Source organism: Mirounga leonina, unplaced genomic scaffold (assembly GCF_011800145.1).
Source record: "Mirounga leonina isolate KUSES-001 unplaced genomic scaffold, KU_Mleo_1.0 Mir_173, whole genome shotgun sequence".
In the NCBI taxonomy this organism is placed as follows: domain Eukaryota; kingdom Metazoa; phylum Chordata; class Mammalia; order Carnivora; family Phocidae; genus Mirounga; species Mirounga leonina.
Window position 1 is genome coordinate 70,657,292 of NW_023270447.1, and position 17,518 is coordinate 70,674,809.

At 53.8% G+C, this 17,518-nt stretch overlaps 1 long non-coding RNA gene across 2 annotated transcripts; it reads right to left on the reverse strand.

Moving 5' to 3' along the window:
- Window positions 1–4,689: 4,689 nt before the first annotated feature.
- LOC118019776 lies at window positions 4,690–17,514 on the reverse strand. 2 transcript variants are annotated; one of them, XR_004681751.1, is made up of 6 exons: window positions 17,096–17,438; window positions 14,709–14,778; window positions 12,842–12,951; window positions 11,740–11,816; window positions 11,068–11,209; window positions 4,690–6,438 (listed from the first exon to the last, which is right to left on the reverse strand). It is a non-coding gene; the product is annotated as an uncharacterized LOC118019776 (long non-coding RNA). The 2 variants fall into 2 exon arrangements; XR_004681750.1 differs by lacking the exon at window positions 14,709–14,778 and having other exon boundaries at window positions 17,096–17,514.
- Window positions 17,515–17,518: the final 4 nt, after the last annotated feature.

The window sequence follows — 17,518 nt, forward strand, 5'->3', positions numbered from 1 at the left end:
GGCTAGGCCTTCAAGGCTGGGTGATCTTCATGACCCCAATCAAAAGGCCTTTGCCACCACTGGGCCGGACCTCAGGGCCTCTGACTCAAGGGTCAGCACCACCTGCCCAGCACCCCATGAGCAAAAAGGCTTCTCTGGGCCTCAAGCCCCACCTTGGCCCCCTTCCCCAGGAAACTGGTGGTCACCAGCGTCCCAGAACCAATGAGAGGTTGGAAGAGGCCCCAGCGATGAGTACCCAGCTGCCGGGCAGAGAGATGATGACCTCTTGGGGTTTATGGGCCTAGGGCTTGGCCCTGCCTGGCTGCAAACCCTCGAGGGGTTTACACTGCCAATCTGGGTCCCTTTACTCTTCCCCACCTCCCACCACCCTCTCTCCTTCATTCCTGTCCTCCTGGCCACGGGGGCTTTCTTTCCAGTGAGCTGGAGAAGTCACGCTCATTCTCGTTCCAGGGCCTTTGCGCTTGCTGTTCCCTGCCTGCGATGCTGGTGCCCCAGATCTACCATGGCGGCTCCTTATCATTAGTCAGGTCTCAGCTCAAACACCACCTCCTCACCAGGGAAACTGTAGCGTCCTCCCCAGCGGGACGCATAGCCAGCCCCTCTCAGCCTCATGACCTTGTTAAAGTTTCAGACTGTCTGGGCCAGCATCCTACCCCTATTAGCTCTGCGCCTGGGCAAGTTACCAAACATCTTAGTGCCTCTATTTCCTCACCTATGAAGTGGGGATACCTGGAGCTCTTACATCATTATGTTGTTGGAGGGAGTAAATGGGACATAATGGCACATAGTAGGGCTCCATAAATAATAGCCACTATAACCATCTCCGTCTGGCCCCTCCAGTTCCCCTTGAGAGAAGGGACTGGGTCTGCTTGCCCATAGCTGCAACCCCAGGGCCTGAACTGTGCTTGGTACCTATAAAAGGCACTCCAGAAATATGTACTGATGTAACCCAGCTGTCTCTTTCTTTCCTGGTATTTTGCCTTTTTCCTAAGCTACCCCCTCCCGCTGCAAGCAGGTGGTCTGTGAGGCAGGCGAGAGGCCTCCCCACGGTAGAAGGGGAGGAAGGATGGGGCAAGTGGTGAGGACAGAGATGTCAGCGGCCCACGAGGGCAGCCAGAGTCCAGAGGGGGGACCTGCCAGAATGATCCCAAACCGCAGTGCGGCCCCCAGCTCAGCAGAACGATTCTTGCATCCTCCAGTACAACCCGGAAGCGCGGAGAGACGTCTGTCATTCAAAGCAAAAGGGACAACCATGTCACCCAGGTAACCTGTGTGGACACAGGACTGGGAAACACAAGGGCCCACCCAAGCCTTAGCTCTATGTAAGTTCATCTCCCACCCCAATTTAGACAAAACTCATTGAGGAAAAAGAAAGTTCTATTTGCTACACCCTTGGGTGGTGGCCGCCAAGGAGACCTGGCACCCAACAGAACATTACATTATTATTGCTCACTGTTGATCTCTCTGCGCCTCAGTTGCCATCGGTAAGGTGGAGGTGGTTTCGCTCCTGTCTCAGGAGCTAGTGCAGGTTTCAGTCATGATAAAAAGCTCCCAAGGACTTGCTGTGCCTCTCATTTAATCCTTCCAACAACTCCGAGAGAAGAGCTACTATAATCCCTATATGTTAACAAACTTGAATTTAAATAAAACCTTTTTAAAAACCACAAAAAGGGGCACCTGGGTGGCTCAGTTGGTTAAGCGGCTGCCTTCGGCTCAGGTCATGATCCTGGGGTCCCGGGATCGAGTCCCGCATCGGGCTCCCTGCTCGGCAGGGAGTCTGCTTCTCCCTCTGACCCTCCTCCCTCTCATTCTCTCTGTCTCAAATAAATAAAATCTTTAAAAAAAAAAAAAAAAACACAAAAAGAACTACCATGATCTCTGCTTTACAGTTAAGGAAGCGGAGGCACGAAGAGATGGGTGACCTGGTCTGATGTTGAGTAGCCGGTCTGACTGCCGCCCTCCGGGTCTAACCCCAGGCCCACCCTCTCCTCCCTGCAGACAAAGCAGGCACGTGGAGAGTGCCCGTGTGCCCTAAACCACAGACCTGGGCTGATAGGGGTGGGGGACATCACTGCACACAGCAGGGACGAGGCAGGGTGTGGCTCAGCACTGGTCATCGTGCCAGGGAGAAGTGCCATGCCATGCCAGCCAGGGGTGTGCCTCAGCCCAGCCTGGCCCAGGAGGGCCTTCAGAGGGCTGAAGACCCACCCCCAGGCCACATTCGGCCATCCATCTGACTGGTGTCAGGAGGCCCGGTTAAGTGCCAGTTCTGTCTCTGGTTCTCAGGATGACCTTGGCAAGTCCCTCACCTCCCAGGACCTCGGTCTGGCCGCCCGGCCCCAGTACTGGTGAACCAGGGCTCCAGGCTCAGTGAGAAGACCACTCTGTAGTGCCCCCTGGTGGACAAACTGGTGCATGCACCTGTCAGCTCTAAAACTAGGACCCCCCAGAATCGCCTCTCTTCACCCAGGGTGCATGGAGGGGACACCCTCAAGTTTCATTTCCAGGTCCCAAAAGGAGGAGGATGATCCCGAGGAGATCTGGGTGGGCCAGGAGAATTCTCGGACCCTCGTTCTGCCCTTCACTTGCTGTGTGAGTTCGTGCTCACCTTCCTCTCTCTAGGCCTATTTCCCTGTCTCTAAGAAGGGAATCCTGATCTGGGAGACATAAGGTTTGGTTTCCAGCCTATGAATGAGCTTTGTGAGCTTAGGCAATTCCCTGCCCTTCTCTGGACCTTACAAGCTGATGGGACCAAATGGCCTCAGGACCTCTCTGGCTCTGACATTCGGGGATCCAAGTGGGAAATACGTATTTAGGGAGATGAAGAGGAGGTGCAAGGGGCCCCAAGGGGAGCTTCCTTGAGGGAAGGACTGAGTCCAAATCATCTCCCTGGGCAAATAGGAGTTCACATGGCACTGAGGAATATATATTCAGGTTTTTAAATTTGACATATTTATTGAGAAAATGCTCAGTGCCAGGCCCTGCATTAGACACTGTCCACTCAGTAACATACAACATCGACACAGTCCTTGCCCTTGAGGAAAAATGTACAGCCTAGTCAAGGGTGCTGATTAGTAAGCAAACATTCACCTTCTTATCTGAATAGGTAATGAGAGGAATATGGACAAGTCCTGGCCATAGCACTGTTGGAAGGTGAAATGGCAGAAGAGGGGTGACGTGAGTAGGGTTTTGAAGAATGGAGAGGAGTATAAGAAGCACTGCGTTCTTTTCTTATTTTTTTAAGATTTTATTTATTTATTTTTCAGAGAAAGAGAGAGCAAACGCACAAGTAGGGGGAGGGGCAGAGGGAGAGGGAGAAGCAGGCTCCCCACTGAGCAAGGATCCCGACACGGGACTCGATCCCAGAACCCCAAGATCATGACCTGAGCTGAAGGCAGATGCTTAACCGATTGAGCCACCCAGGCATCCCATCACTGCATTCTTTTAAAATTAAACAATCCCTCCTACCATGTGGGCTGGTGCAAAGATACCAATCTTAGGGCTTAGCTCAGCCTTTCCCTGGGGAAGAGGGCCAGCAAGTTGTGATGGGGATGGAAAAACCTAACCAACAAGCAGGGCTGCTCCTCTGGGTGTCTGGGGTGAGAACAGGCAACTATCGATCATGATGAGTGGGGTGAGTTTGAGACACAGGGTGGGGTGCGGGGATGGGCTGAGACCAAGGTCAGAGATATCCACTGAGCACTTACTAATAAAAAATAACAATCAGGACGTCTGGGTGGCTCAGTGGGTTAAACATCTGCCTTCGGCTTAGGTCATGATCCTAGGGTCCTGGGATCGAGTCCTGCATCGGGCTCCCTGCTCAGCCGGGAGCCTGCTCCTCCCTCTGTATGCCGCTCCCCTTGCTTGTGCTCTCTCTCTCTCTCTCCAACAAATAAAATCTTTAAGAAATAAAGAAATGAATAATAAATAAAAAACAATAATCTCACATTTCAGTGTGGAGGAATGAAAATGGCCATAACAGACCGGCCACGTGGATGGTGTGTCCTGCCTTGAAATTTGCCCTTAAACCTCTTCCCTCCAAGTTTCTTCCTCTGCTCCAAGACACAAATCAGCTCAGACTTTCCCAGGGAAAATGGCTTCACCATGGTCCTTCCAGCCGTGGGGTCTCTCTTGTTGACAGCGTCCCATGGGATGCCTTTGGGTGGAGACATGTCCGCAAGGTGCCAGAGCCGTCTTACCAGCTCACAAGGGCCAGTTGCTGGGGGTTCAGGAATTTTTCGAACCGGTTTTTGGACAGTCATCGTTAAAATTTAAATTACCTACATTTACATCAAATACATTTTATTAAAATAAAGATAATACTCAAAACTCTTCACTTCCTCATGATTTTACATTTTACCATTATCTAGTCTCTTGAGGTTGTCCACATCCGTGGTGTCTAAGGGAAGCTTGACCTAACGGTGTGCTTCTGCACATCTCTTCCCAGCTCTGTGTTCGGTGATATCACATTGGTAACGTGAAATTGGCCAAGGCAGGAATATTTGCCACCGGGGAATTGGTAAATGCTGCACATCAGGGCTTGATTTGCTGTTTTGACTTTCTAGACGAAAGAAACGGATGCACAAAATGTTCATAGCACAGAAGACACTGAAGGGCTGACGCTCAAGGAGGTTTCAGTTCAATGAACACATTCATAGGAAAGTAAGAGATAGTGTAACTCACAGTAGCTCATGTATCAGATTTAATAACAATAACTTATTGGGAATAGTTAGTAGACTGAAATGCAACCCGACTGCAAATTTTGATGGAGTTTCAACCATAGACAGACTAGAGATACAAGACTTTGGCAACAATTAAAAGCATTCTGTGAAATCAATTGACTATATGGAATTTATAGTCAAGAGTTCATGCAGCGTGTTGTAATTTGTAAATTGTGTGCTACATATCCTTTATATCAGTGAAATTTATAGTAAACGTACATACATATATAACGCATGCCTTTGGATTTCTGAAGAACCCGTTGTCAAACATTCGCCAGCACACCACTGAACAAATCCAAATCCAAATTTAATAAAGTCCTTCTTAAAGCAGATTTCCTACTGGGGAAGAAATGTGGTAGATACTCTGGGAAGTAATTTCAGGACGAAGAGACAGACGATCTCATGCTTCCATTATGGACACTGCCCCCGACACAGGTAGTTCTGGGACTTGGGGGTCCGCCATTTTCAACCATGACAATAAAACCAGCACATTCAGGGGCTTTGTGGTACTTTGTTTTCTTACCTTTTCCAACTTAAGTGCCTTAAATAAGACCATTTGACTACATGTAACAACCATTTTTCAGGCTCACTGAAACAAAGCAGGAATTACCTGCAGTGTCCGTGTAGGGAGGGGATGCAGAGTGGAGAGTGCGCCTCTGTAAACCCTCATCACTGCTTCACCCCTCCCTTGCCTGTACACAGCTTCCTGCTTCTTTTCTCTTGTGCAAACAGCAGTGAGGGTAAAGGCATTTGCTTTACAGTCAACAAGTTTACCTGTTCTTGGGTCAGGGACGGCGCCAGCCAGTTGTGCCGATCCATAATCCCCGAAGGACCTGATTGGCCCGCTTGGATCAGGTAGGCACTCCTGGACCAATCCGTCGTGGCCATGGGCGTGGCGGGGTCACAGGAGGCAGCCTGGCCTCAGTGGGCAGTGCCACCGACTGGGGAGGGGCAACTCTGGGGAGGAGGCGGGTGGGGCGTGAACTGGGCAGGCGCTCTGCAGCTCGGGTCTCAAAGGAGGTCACCCGTGAGGCCAGGCGGATGTCCAGGACTCCCCGGCTGGGCGGATTTCTCTTCATTCCCATCAGTGAGAAAGTCTTCTGGATAACAGGCCACCACGTGCACTGTCCACTATCCCACCACCTACACTGTTGTCACTGAAAAATGCCTTATTTACATCATTGGGGTGGCTCAGTCGGTTAAACCTCCCACTCTTGGTTTCAGCTCAGGTCATGATCTCAGGGTCCTGGGATCCAGCCCCCCAGTCGAGGCTCCAGGCTCAGCATGGGGTCTGCTTTAGGTTCTCTCTCTCTCTCCCTCTCCCCACCCTTCCTCTTTCTAAAATAAATTGACACTTCTGTCTGTAAAGAGGTGACACAGGTGTATGTCTTGCCCTCAGACATCTTCTAAATACTGAGATGTAATAGAAGATACTCATCCCCGTTTCTGCAGTCTGGTGACCATCCTGCAGCTCCCAGGGCTGCCCATGGTCCTGGTCAAGGTGATGCTGCATCATAGGCACTTTTCCTTCATTTCGCAAGAGGTCCTGCGCTCCCAGGGGTGGGCCAGAGAACCACCGGGTCCCCGTGGTACAGAACCACAGCAGCAGCCGACAGAGCAGGCTCTCTGGAGCTGTTGGCCGGGGTTCGAATCCCGGCTTCCTTACTAGCTGAGATGTCAGATAAGTGACAACTTTTCTGTGCCTCCGTTTCCTCACCTGTCAAACCGAGATAAATCACTGCATCTACCACATATGCCTGTGAGGATTGAATGCGTTTGTATTTATAGTGTTAGAACAGCACCTAGCACGTGGTAAATGTTCATATCTTAAGTATTATTATTATTATATGGTTATTATTAGCATTCCACTCTCAGCGGCACCCCTGCAGACCGGTATGCAGAGTGGCCAGACGGGCCAGCACTCCCTCTCTGTCATCCACTCCCAAGCCAGCAGGCAGAATGCTGTTCTCTGTGGGAATAACCTACCCCACCCCCACCCAAGACACAGGGGAAAGCCTCTGGCCTCAGTTCCTCCCTGCATCCCCCAGCATAACCTCACGACCCCACTGTCTCTGCAAAATCCTAATGCCCCACACCTCTAGCCCTGTCCCTGTGGGAAGATGGGAAGAATAACAAAATCACCAGCCCTGGGGAGAGGGCAGGGAGAGGAGAGGAAGGTGAGCCCATCTGGCGGGGTTCACGCTGCGCACCACAATCTTCAGCAGGTGTCATCATGTCATTTCTGCCCTCTCCCACCCCCAGGGTCAGGGAGGTGTCAGTCTCCCCACTGCCCAGACGAAGCTATTCCCTGCACCTCCTGATCAGGGCTTCCTGTGAAGAGAAGCTGAAATGGATAGTCATGAGTCCTGCTTCTGGTCCTGGCTCTGCCCCCAACCCATTCTGGGACTTTGGACAACTGGTTGCCCTTCTTAGGCCTCAGTTTCCCCATCTGTAAACCAAAGAAGTTGTAACCCCGAAGTTCCCCTCCACACTTGCATCCTACCTGACCCTCAGTATCCACCCTGCCTGTGACAGCCACTTCTGGCTCTGTACAATGGGACCCTGGCCCGGGGGCAGTTCCAGACCCCTGCCCCAGTCTCTGACTCCAGACAGTCAGTGACTCCTGGATCTGGAGTATCTGGTCCCCTTAGACCGATGGAGATAGTGTCGCCCTGAGAGCGGACAACACACACCAACTTAGCGGCAGAGCCCAAGCTCAGACTGTCTTCCTGCCAACCCTGACCCCACTCCTGACCCCCTCCACGCCTCTGAACTACGGGCAGCTCTCCGTCTCTCTTGGGAAGCTCAGCACCCACAGCCCAGCCTCCACCCGCCCCCATCTTCTGTCCGGCCACAAATGAGATGTGGGTGTCCGAGGACACCCACATCATCGCACTCATCTCTCATTGTTCAGATGGGGAAACTGAGACCCAGATAGGTACGGTGGCTGCTCCAGATCACTTAACCAGGTGGCACCAGGAGCTTTCTGACCCCAAGTCTCTTGGTTCCCCCTCCTTTCTCCTCTCCTCAGCACTTGAAAGCCTACCAAGCATCCAGAGGCTCTGGCACCTGAGGGCTCTCTCTGGGCACCCCCCCTCCAGCCCAGGGACCCAAAGTGTGTTCGTGGGTGATGCCAGCTCCCCGGGATAGAAGAGCAACCTGGGGTGGGGCTCTGCCTGCTGTTTGCCACAGTTGCTGGATCCCCGTCCCCACCCCATCCCCAACCCTCCTGCACCCCTGCCCCCAGGCTGCAGCAAGATCAGGCAGGGGTGGGGCAGCCGGGCCCACTGAGGCCCAGAGATCCGCCTGGCACTCTTCACACTGGCCCTGCTGGCCCCCAGGTCCACACAAGCAGGGGCGAAGCCCCCTCTCAGCTCCCACCCGTATAACAGCTTCCTCTCATTCCTTTTATCTCCTGGACTTCCTCTAAAAGTTTGCTTGAAGACAGGACTTTCTGGTGTAAAAGTAGCTCACTTGCCTGCCCATTCCCCGCCCCCCCATTACTCAGAGGGCAAGTGATTTGTCCCAGGTCACAGAGCAAGGCAGTGAGATGAGGGAGCCTTGCCTGGGGCCCAGCTGTTTCTCCTCCCCCCAAGGTTGCCTTTCAGATCTTCCCCTAAGCAGGGCCTGGGGGCGTGTTGCTTCATGTAGGCCTGGGGCTGGGGGCTCAGTCTGGGGTTTTCGGAGCGGGGCTAGGTGCTGCCCTGTGGGGGACAGAGAAATGCCTCAGGCACAGAGTCTGTCCTCAGCAAGCTCCTCCTCTGGGCCTCACTATGGGGAGAATGAGAATGGGTCCTTCCAAAGCCAGCTCTAGACACCTCACCCCTCACTTTAAGCTCCTCATCTTCCCTCAATCTTATCACTCTGCCTTTCCCCTAAAGTTGCTCTATCTAACCCCCAGCCCTCTGGGCTCTTTGCCTCCCCCTGCCACATTAGCTCTCTGGTCCCACCCTGTTCTATAGCCTGTAGTAACCTGGGAAGAGGAACAAAGGCCAAATGAGGAAGAAGGTAGGACAGTCAAGTGGCTCAGCACGACAGAGCTGCCATGCTCCCCCTTCCTGGGAGGGGTCACATGGTCACCTTCTACGACCCATCCCTCCTGGGCATTTAGCCCTGCAGGTGCAGCCCAATTTCAGAGCCAGGACTAATGTCTAATCTTCACAGCCACATGGCAGGAAGCAGGGATAAGTGATCTCCTGCTTCTGGGTGGGAAGACCCTGGCCCAGAGTCGGGGGATGGTGGCTGGAGGCCCAGGGCCACAGAGCAGCTATGAGTCTGAGCCCTGCTTCAAGTGCCCTTGACTCAAAGCTAACCACTGCCTCCTGGTTCTGGGGGGATCTGTTGTCCCGTGAGGAGCTCTGGGTTGGGCTGCCTCTGAAACTCCTGAGTCCAAGGGGTATATCTCCTTGGGCCACCTGTTCGTGAATTCCTTCCTGAAATCAACCTTTCGCTTCCCGGGACCCCCCTGTCCTGCTCCCAGCATCCTCTGCCTCAGCTAAACCACTGATGTCAGGGATGGCGGCTGGATAGTCCCAGCTGCCCCAGCCATACATCAGCCCCCATATGGGCACCTTGGCTCTACCAGGGGACTCGGGCAGAATTTGTCCCCAGAACATCCCCTTTTCTCAGAACCTAAAGACAGCTCCGGACCTCACTAAGTACCAGGCTCTACTTACTCTAAGACTTGGCACGTTAGCTCACTGTACCTCAACCAGGTGACGGAGGCACGGAGAGGGTACATAATCTGCCCACGAAGCTGGTAAGTGGTAAGGTGGGACTTCAGCTCAGGAAACCTGATTTCAGAGAGATACTTTTAACCACCATGTCAGGGACCTCCCAGCCCCTGAATGCTGTCCTCCCCATTTTCCAGACTTGCAGGCAGGCCGGAATAATGACCATGATTCCCCATCTCACTTGCAGCTAGATGTGGCCCTGTGCCTAATTTCTGGCCGAGAGAAGAGATGTGTGCAGCTTCCAGGTCATGCCTTTAATTAGGAGAGGTGTGTCCACCCTCCTCCCCCCACCTGCTGGCTGCTGGTGTGGGTGAGAGCCTGGGATGGCTGCCACAGCCTCCTAATTGACCAGTGTCCAGTCCAGCCCCCAAACAACAGCCAGAGAACTCTTAGTATCATCCCAGTCAGATCCTCAGGCTCCCCTGCCTAAGCCCTCAATGACTCCCCAGGGCCTTTGGAAGAAAGGCCAGGCTCCTTGACGGTGGGCAAGGCCTCTTCCTGTCTGGCCCGAAACTATCTTCCCATCTTATCACTTGCCATTTTTATCCTCTGCCCTCATCCCAGATCAATCACCAGGAAAATCTCATCCTTCCTTAACTGTCTCTTCCTCTGCCTTCCCAATTTCTCAGCCCACACCTGGCAGACTCTATGTATCCTTCAAGACCCAGTCCAAAGGGTACCTCTTATGTGAAGTCTTTCCTGACTATCCTGGCTGAGTGGGTGGCTCCCTCCTCTGGCCTTCCTCGGTCCATGTGCCGTCTGCATGTGGGACAATGACAGCCTTTCTGTACTGTCATCATCTGTAAACACGTCCACCTCTCCCCTCTCTCTATAAGGGTGGGAACCAAGTTTGGGCCATCTGCTGGTTGTCAGTACCCACCATGGGTCCAGACACCAAGCCAGTGGCAGTCAAGTTCAATGAGAGAAAGAGGAAGAGAGAGAATGTGTGTGCATGTCCTGAGCTGGCTGGAGGCCCAGGCCAAGGAGACAGGGAGGGCATCTAGAAATAGCCACTTCCCTGGGTCCAGACCAGGCCTGGCCCCAGATAAACTAACGCTGAGTGAGGAGGTGGGGGGTGGGTGGAGACCAAGGGCTATGATTCAGGCAGCCCTACTGACCTCTGGGGTTAGCTAGCCAAGGCAGATGGGCCCTGCCTATTAGTGGACAGTCCTGGCACTTAGACCTCAGTGACCCTCAGTGCCCAGTGAGTATTTCAGGCTAGGGCTGAGCATCACCTGCTCCCTTGGCCCCACAGCTTGTAGGGCAAAGGGGAGCCTGCCAGCCTACCCACTGAGGAGGCGACAGGATTGGAGAGGGGATGCTGGAAAAATTTGTCCTCTCCTGGTTCTTGCCCCACCTCACCCTCTCTCCCACTTGGAAGTTCCCTTCCTGAAGCACCAAGTGCCAGAGCTTGAAGGATTAAAGGGCTCATCTGGCCCAACCCCCTGCCATGGAGCTGGGGTCACTGCAAGGAAGAGACTGGCCCAAGGTCACAGAGCAAGGCAGGGCAAAGATTACCACGGGGAAGGGCAGTGTGGAATAAGATCTAGGGCCAGGGTCCTGGGTCTAATTCCTGGCTCTCATCTGTAAACAGGAGATGGGAACGAAAGTACCTGCATCACTGGGTTACTGTCGGAATTAGAAGCATTCAAGGCTGCAAGCTGCTGAACCCAGTGCCCAGCACTTTGCAAGACAGCAAGCAGTTTCTGCACCACACTGCACAGCATGTGATCTCATGGGCTCCTTCCTCCAACCCTGCAAGGCAGACATTACTACCTCCATCATGCAGAAAAGGAAACAGGCACAGAGAGATGGACCGGTCAAGTTCTCACAGCTGGTGTCATGTCTCCCAACTGCCCTGCAGTCTTCCCACCTCCTCCTCCTGGCTCCTGACAGCTCATCCAGTGACTCATCAAGTAGAGAGAGTGACCTTGGCTCCTGACACCACCCTGGGCTCTTCTTATCCCGGCACGGAACAACCCCATTGCCCATCTGACATCAAACCTGACCCTGGTCCCATCCTTCTAATCTCCTGGTTTTCCCACCTCCTACCTCTAGGAGGGCAACTCTCTCACCATAGGCTCCAGTCCTGGTCATCCCCAAGTCCACCCAGTTCTTCCTTCCTTTTCCTATCTAGCGTCTTTGTTTACTACAGAGCCCACAGATGCTGCCCCCCACTGGCCCCAGCCAACCCCAAGATCCCAGGTCCAAAAAAAAAAAAAAAAAAGAAAAAAGCCAAAGCCGGGCTGACAGCCTTGACTGTGTACCTGCTTTCTGAAACACACCTGGCTCCAGACTCCCGAGTCCAAGATCCATTCTCTGCCAGGCCCCCTGCCAGGGCTTGCCAACCAGCTCTCCTCACCTAAGGACACACAGTGGTCAGCTCTCCACACCACCCAGGCTCATCAGGTCTCCTGGAGCTGCCTGCATCTTTCCAGAATCTTGAGCAAGCTGTTCCTGAATAAAGTGAACTCTGGGGAGTGACCACTGAACCATCTGTTTGGTGCCAGGTCACATGGTACATGAACACACCCACACCTCAGGGTGCTGTGCGGTGCTGTTTTATGAGCATTAGGGTTCCCTGTCTAATTATACTTTAATCTAACATTATTTGTAGTTTTGCAGAGGCAAATTTTTCATTTGATAGAGGAGCGGTGGGGAAGTAGCCAGGGGCAGCCCCAAGTCTGGGATCTGGTTTGATTACTTCCTGGGAATGGAGCTGTCCCTAAAGCGAGGGGCACCTAGCTGGCTGGCTCAGTCGGTAGAGCATGCAGCTCTTGATTTGGGGGTTGTGAGTTCAAGCCCCACATTGGGGGTAGAGCTTACTTAAAAAAAATAAAATAATAATTTTAAAATAAATAAAGAGAGCTCCAGTTGAGATTCTGGCTACACCTATGTGCCCAGAAGGGCAGTTCTCAGCTGGGAGCACTTGGCGCCACACCACCCACTGGAGATGACCCAGTCTCATGACCCTCAGGGATGGAGTGAAAAAGAGGATACAAGACAGGATACTTCGGCAGGAGACAAGTTAAGAGTCATAGGAAAGGGGGGCCAGGGACAGAATTTTCAACAGAGAACACTGAAGAGGACAGGTGGTTTCCTTTGCTCTGGAGAGACTGTCCACTCCCCAGATCCATGCCAGGCCCTGTACTAGGCTCTCTGGACATGGCAGATGGCCACACCAACTGGGTCCCGGCCCTTGCAGGGCTTCCGGTGTAATAGGAAAGGCAGACTCAGAGCTGAGTGGACCACATGAAAGCAGGGTCAGGGCTCTGATAGGGAGCATGGGGCTTCTTAAGCTGAAGCGTGAGTAGGAGTAACTAAAGGAGTAGCAGCTAGGGAGGAAGAGTACTCTAGGCGAACACAAGACACAAACATGGCACCCACCTGAGATACACAAGGGCAGAGCGCCTGCAGGGTGGAGGGCTCGCAGAGGCAGGCGCGTGGGGGCCAGAGCCTGGGGGCTGTGGAGGGTCAGGTGGCTCCTGGGAAGGAGGCTGAGAAGAAAAACAATTAACCTTTGTACTGCATTCCCAAGCTTATCCTACCTTATCTTCCTAGAGTCCTTGGGAGGCCGGCTGGGTGGGAATTGTGATGTGCTTTTTTCTCAGATAAAGAAATACAGACCCAGAGAGATGGTGACTTGCCCAAGGCCACACTGCTGGTCTATAAGTAAGGTGCAGGATGGGAAGCCAAGTGAGTCTCACCCCAGAGCCCCTAAAGCTAGAGAGGAGATTCACTCACTCACTCATTCACTCATTCATCTATTCGTTCAATATTCCATATACTCATTCATTCAATAATCCATATACTCAGTCATCCATCATTCATTCAATATTTATTCATTAACTCCTACTATCTGCCAGCCACTATTCTTGGAACAGGATTTCAGTAACATTCGACTAATGAAACAGACGGAGCAAGGCGGAAGAGTTGGCCTTTACTCTGCCAGCAGGGAGGAAAGCTGGTTTCTGGGAAAGCAGAGGTGCCTGCCCCACCACTCGCAGCTGGCCCCTCTCCTCCCTGGGCAGAGAGAGCCATTGTTCTCCTTCCAGGGAGCAGGTGCCACAGGCAGAGCTTCTCAGAAGCAAACTGGTGTGGAGTAAACCCTATCTTTTACCATCATGTGTTCCCTTGGCCTCGGAGTGGCTAGAACTCTTGGGGAAAGAGGAAGTGACTTCCTAGAGGCAGAAAGAACACTGCATTCCTGCCACGGTGGCTGCAATCCCCCTTACACAGTGAGCTCAGGGAGGGCGGGGGCTGTGGCTCTCCCCTGGGTCCCCACTGAGCCCAGCAGTGTCTGGGCACAGGAGGTGCTCAATTAAGATTGGTAAAATGGATGGATTATTTAAAGAGAGAGAAAGGGAGAGATGTGGAAACTTCTCTGAGGTCTCTATAGGCGCTCAGTGACCTAAGTGAGGAGACAGAGACAGACTTAGATCCTTTGCTATTCGTTCAATGTCTCAAAGGACCTTGGCTCATTCAGGTGTATCTCTGGGACAACTGCCCTGGTGAAACCCAGAGGGAGAAAGGAATCACCCTTCATTGAGTATTTGTGTATGTTAGGCTTCCATATGTTACCTCTCTTAATCCTCATGTCAACCCTGAGAGTAGATGGCCTCCCTCCATTTGGGAGGAAAGGAGAGGAAGGGGAAGGGACTGGCTCCTAGTCTCTAGCTAGTAAGTGGCTAGTGAGTATATGGATTATTGAATGAATGAATGAGTATACGAAATATTGAATGAATAAATGAATGAGTGAATGAGTGAGTGAATCTGTCTCCTCTCTAGCTTTAAGGGCTCTGGAGTGAGACTCACTTGGTTTGGGACGTAGAACCAGGCTTCTTTTCAAAGATGCTGCTTCTGAACCCATCATGCACCAGGGGAGGGTGTGGGGGGTGTGGAGGGAAGGGTTAAGAACTTCATTCCGTGGCAGAGAGCCGCACCACCACTACCATCCAAAGAAAAAATTTCCAGATGCAGGTACTGGGGGTGGAGTGGGGTGTGGGCAGTCAGCATCCACAGACTTAGGCCCTGAAGGGGCAAAGCCGGGGGGGTCTATGTCCCTGGGTCAGTGGAGGCTCCAGCTCAGCCTCTTTGGCCCCTACCTCCCACATTTCTCCCCATGCCAGCAGCACATCCCCTATTGGAGGCGTCCAGATGGCAGGGAGGGTCCAGGGAAGAGCTGGAGATGCTGAGTAGGCCTCCTTGTGCTGCGCCCCCCCCCGCCACCCCGCCCCATGGCCCCACGGATCACCCGGTGCCGCTGGCCCCTCTCATTGGCTCTCTCATGGTTACTCAGCTCTCCTCTTCTCCATCTTCCCAGCCTGTGGTTGCCATGGAAACACAGAACAGTGACATCACCACAGGGCGAGGGCTGGGGAGATGCTGCTCTTGGCTCTTGGCAGGGACTGGTCCTGCCGCCTGCCAGATGTATTCACATCTGGATCTGCCAAGTGTGTGTGAGAGAGAGAACGCGCGTGCAAGAGAGAGAGAGGCAGGAAAAGGGAAGGGCTCGAGTTCCCTCCCCTTGCCCCTCGTTCCCCAAAGTCGGTGAGGAGAACAGGGCAAGGAGGATGCAGGTAATGAGAGGGATGAGAAGCTGTGCACACTTGGGAGGGAGAAGAATGAAAGCTCAGTGGAAAGCAGATAGGGTGTGGCTTAGAAGTCAACTTCGGTGACCCAGGTCTGGGCGTGGTGGGGGGGGATGAGGGTAGGGCAGCAAGGCTAGTGGGTCTGGGCTTTGTCTCCATGCTGCTCCCCGGAGGCAGGGCCCGAGAGAGGGGTCACAAGGACTCTCTAGCAGTGTCCCCCTCGACCCTCCCAAAGATTTTTGTAGTCCCTTCCTCACCATTGCAGCAGGTTCTAATCTTGTCTTGGAAGTAAGAAAACTGAGGATTAGAGAAGGCAAGCAATCTGCTGTGGGGGGCCCAGCAGGTGAGGGGCAGGGCTGAGAGCAGGTCTGAGACCCCTGCACTGTCCGTGGATAAGGGGAACAGTAACAGCAGCGGCAGTGAGCATGAGGTCCACCATGCTCAGCATTTTAAAATGCATTATCTCATTTGATCCCCAAACATACCCCTCTAAGGGGTAAATACTGTCATTACCTCCACTTTCAAGATGAAACAGAGATTCACAGTGGCTTAAGGGAATCGCCCACAGCCACAAAGTGAGTACCCCAGGGAATCAGAACTGGCACACAGATCTACCTGCCCACAGCTACCCACCCCAGCCCCAGCTCTCCCCGGCGGCATCGTGAGGACCATGGAGGGAGACAGCTCTGGCCCCTGGGTCTCCAGCTACTCAGTCCTTGAGAGAGGAGGTTCAGCGTCTAAAGGTTGTGACCTTGACTTAGGAACCATCCCACTCTCTCCCCCAACCCTCCCTTGCACCTGCTCGGGCAATGAGGTCACCAGGGCTCCGTGCCCAGCCCTAAGGCCTGTCCCTGCAGCTTTGGCAGAAATAGGCCCCTGTCTTCTGTCAAGTGGACCTGCCCCAAAGAACCAGGACCTTGGGCAAGAGAGGGCTCTTCCTCCCTGGCTTCTTCCCAGAAACTCAGAGATAGGTGAGAAACAGAGGCCCAAGAAGGAGGGTCAGTGGGATAATGAGCTGGCAGGACCCCAGGGCTAGTGAGCCTGTGGCTCCTAGATGCACCCCCCCGCAACCGTGGACCTCTGCTGGCTGAGGTTCTCTTGGGCACGACACCCTTACGCAGAGCCTCCTATCTGTTAGGCATTCGCTTACCCCTCATTCCTCTGGGAAGTCTCCCCTGAGCTGCTAGATCAGGACAGGCCTTCCCTCAGATTCACATAGTTTTGTGTCTGTCTACCCAAAAGTGAGCGATGTGAGTGTGTGTCTCATGCATGGTTGTCTCTCCTCAGCCCAGCCCAAGGCCTGGCAAAAAGTAGGTGCTTCAATAATTGCTGGATTAAGAAATGAATGGGCTCCTCCAAGCTTCCGTTTGCTCATCTGTAAAACAGTAGTTATAAAACCTACTTCCTGGACTTTGTTCCGCAAGTTCAATGCGAAAATGTACTTAAAGCCGTCAGCAAGAAATAAATACCAATACAAGGTGATCTTACTATTAAAAGCGCTTTGAAAAGCGTCAACCACACGGGAGGTCTTTCAAGGAGGTGAGTGACATTCCGTGAAAGTGCAAGCTGCTTGCAGGTGTGCAGAGGTCAGAGAAGGGCGGCAGGTGGGGAGTCGCCCCGGGGCCTGGAAGAGCTGGCTGGAGGGCCAGAATTTCTGAAGGAGGGGAAGGGGGAAATGACCTGATGAAATGCTCCGAGCCCGGCGTAGAGGTCAGAGGAGCCCGATGCGTTGGCAAGGTGGACGGGGAGGGGCACTGCAGGCGGAAAGGCGAGCGCAGGAGACATTCCACAGGGAGGGGCGAGCACGTGCGGGGCGGGAAGGGCACGGCGGGATGGGTCACGCTCTCGCCCCACGCAGGCGGAGGGCACAGGGGTAGCTCAGCTGCCCACGGTGCCCCTGGTGACTCTTCCGGTCACCGGCAAGCGGGGAGTGGCGGGAGAGCTCGGCTTCCAAGGCCACCTAGACCAGACTTGCAATCTGGGCTCCAGTGAACCCTCGCCTTATTTCCTGCGACCTTGTAAGTTCCCCGCTGAGCCTTGGACTCCTCACCTGCAGAATGAGGACCAATGCCTGCGCCACGAAGAGTCAGCCACAGCTTTCCCGGCGTGGGCATCAGCCCAAGGGCGTTTCCTTTCTCCTTGTCTTTCATCTCTGCTCTAACCCCAAGCTCGGGGATACACTGGGGGACGAAGGTGTCGGTGGCGCGCGCCCCACCTCGCGGGCACCGTGCCCCCAGTTGCTTCCTTCTCAGATGGCGAAGAGCGCCTTGAGGCCAGGGAAGGGAGCATGCTGGTCCTGCCAGCGCGGGGCAGGGACTCGGAGGCCGGGCCCCCGCGCTGACGCAGGCGAGCTCGGCGCCTCTGGCTGCCCCCTCCCCCTCGGCGGGTCGCGGGGGAGGGGGCAGCCAGCTCGGGGCTGGTGAGCGCCAGCCCGAGGCTTCCTATTTCGGGAGCTGGGGGTGTGGGCCACGCC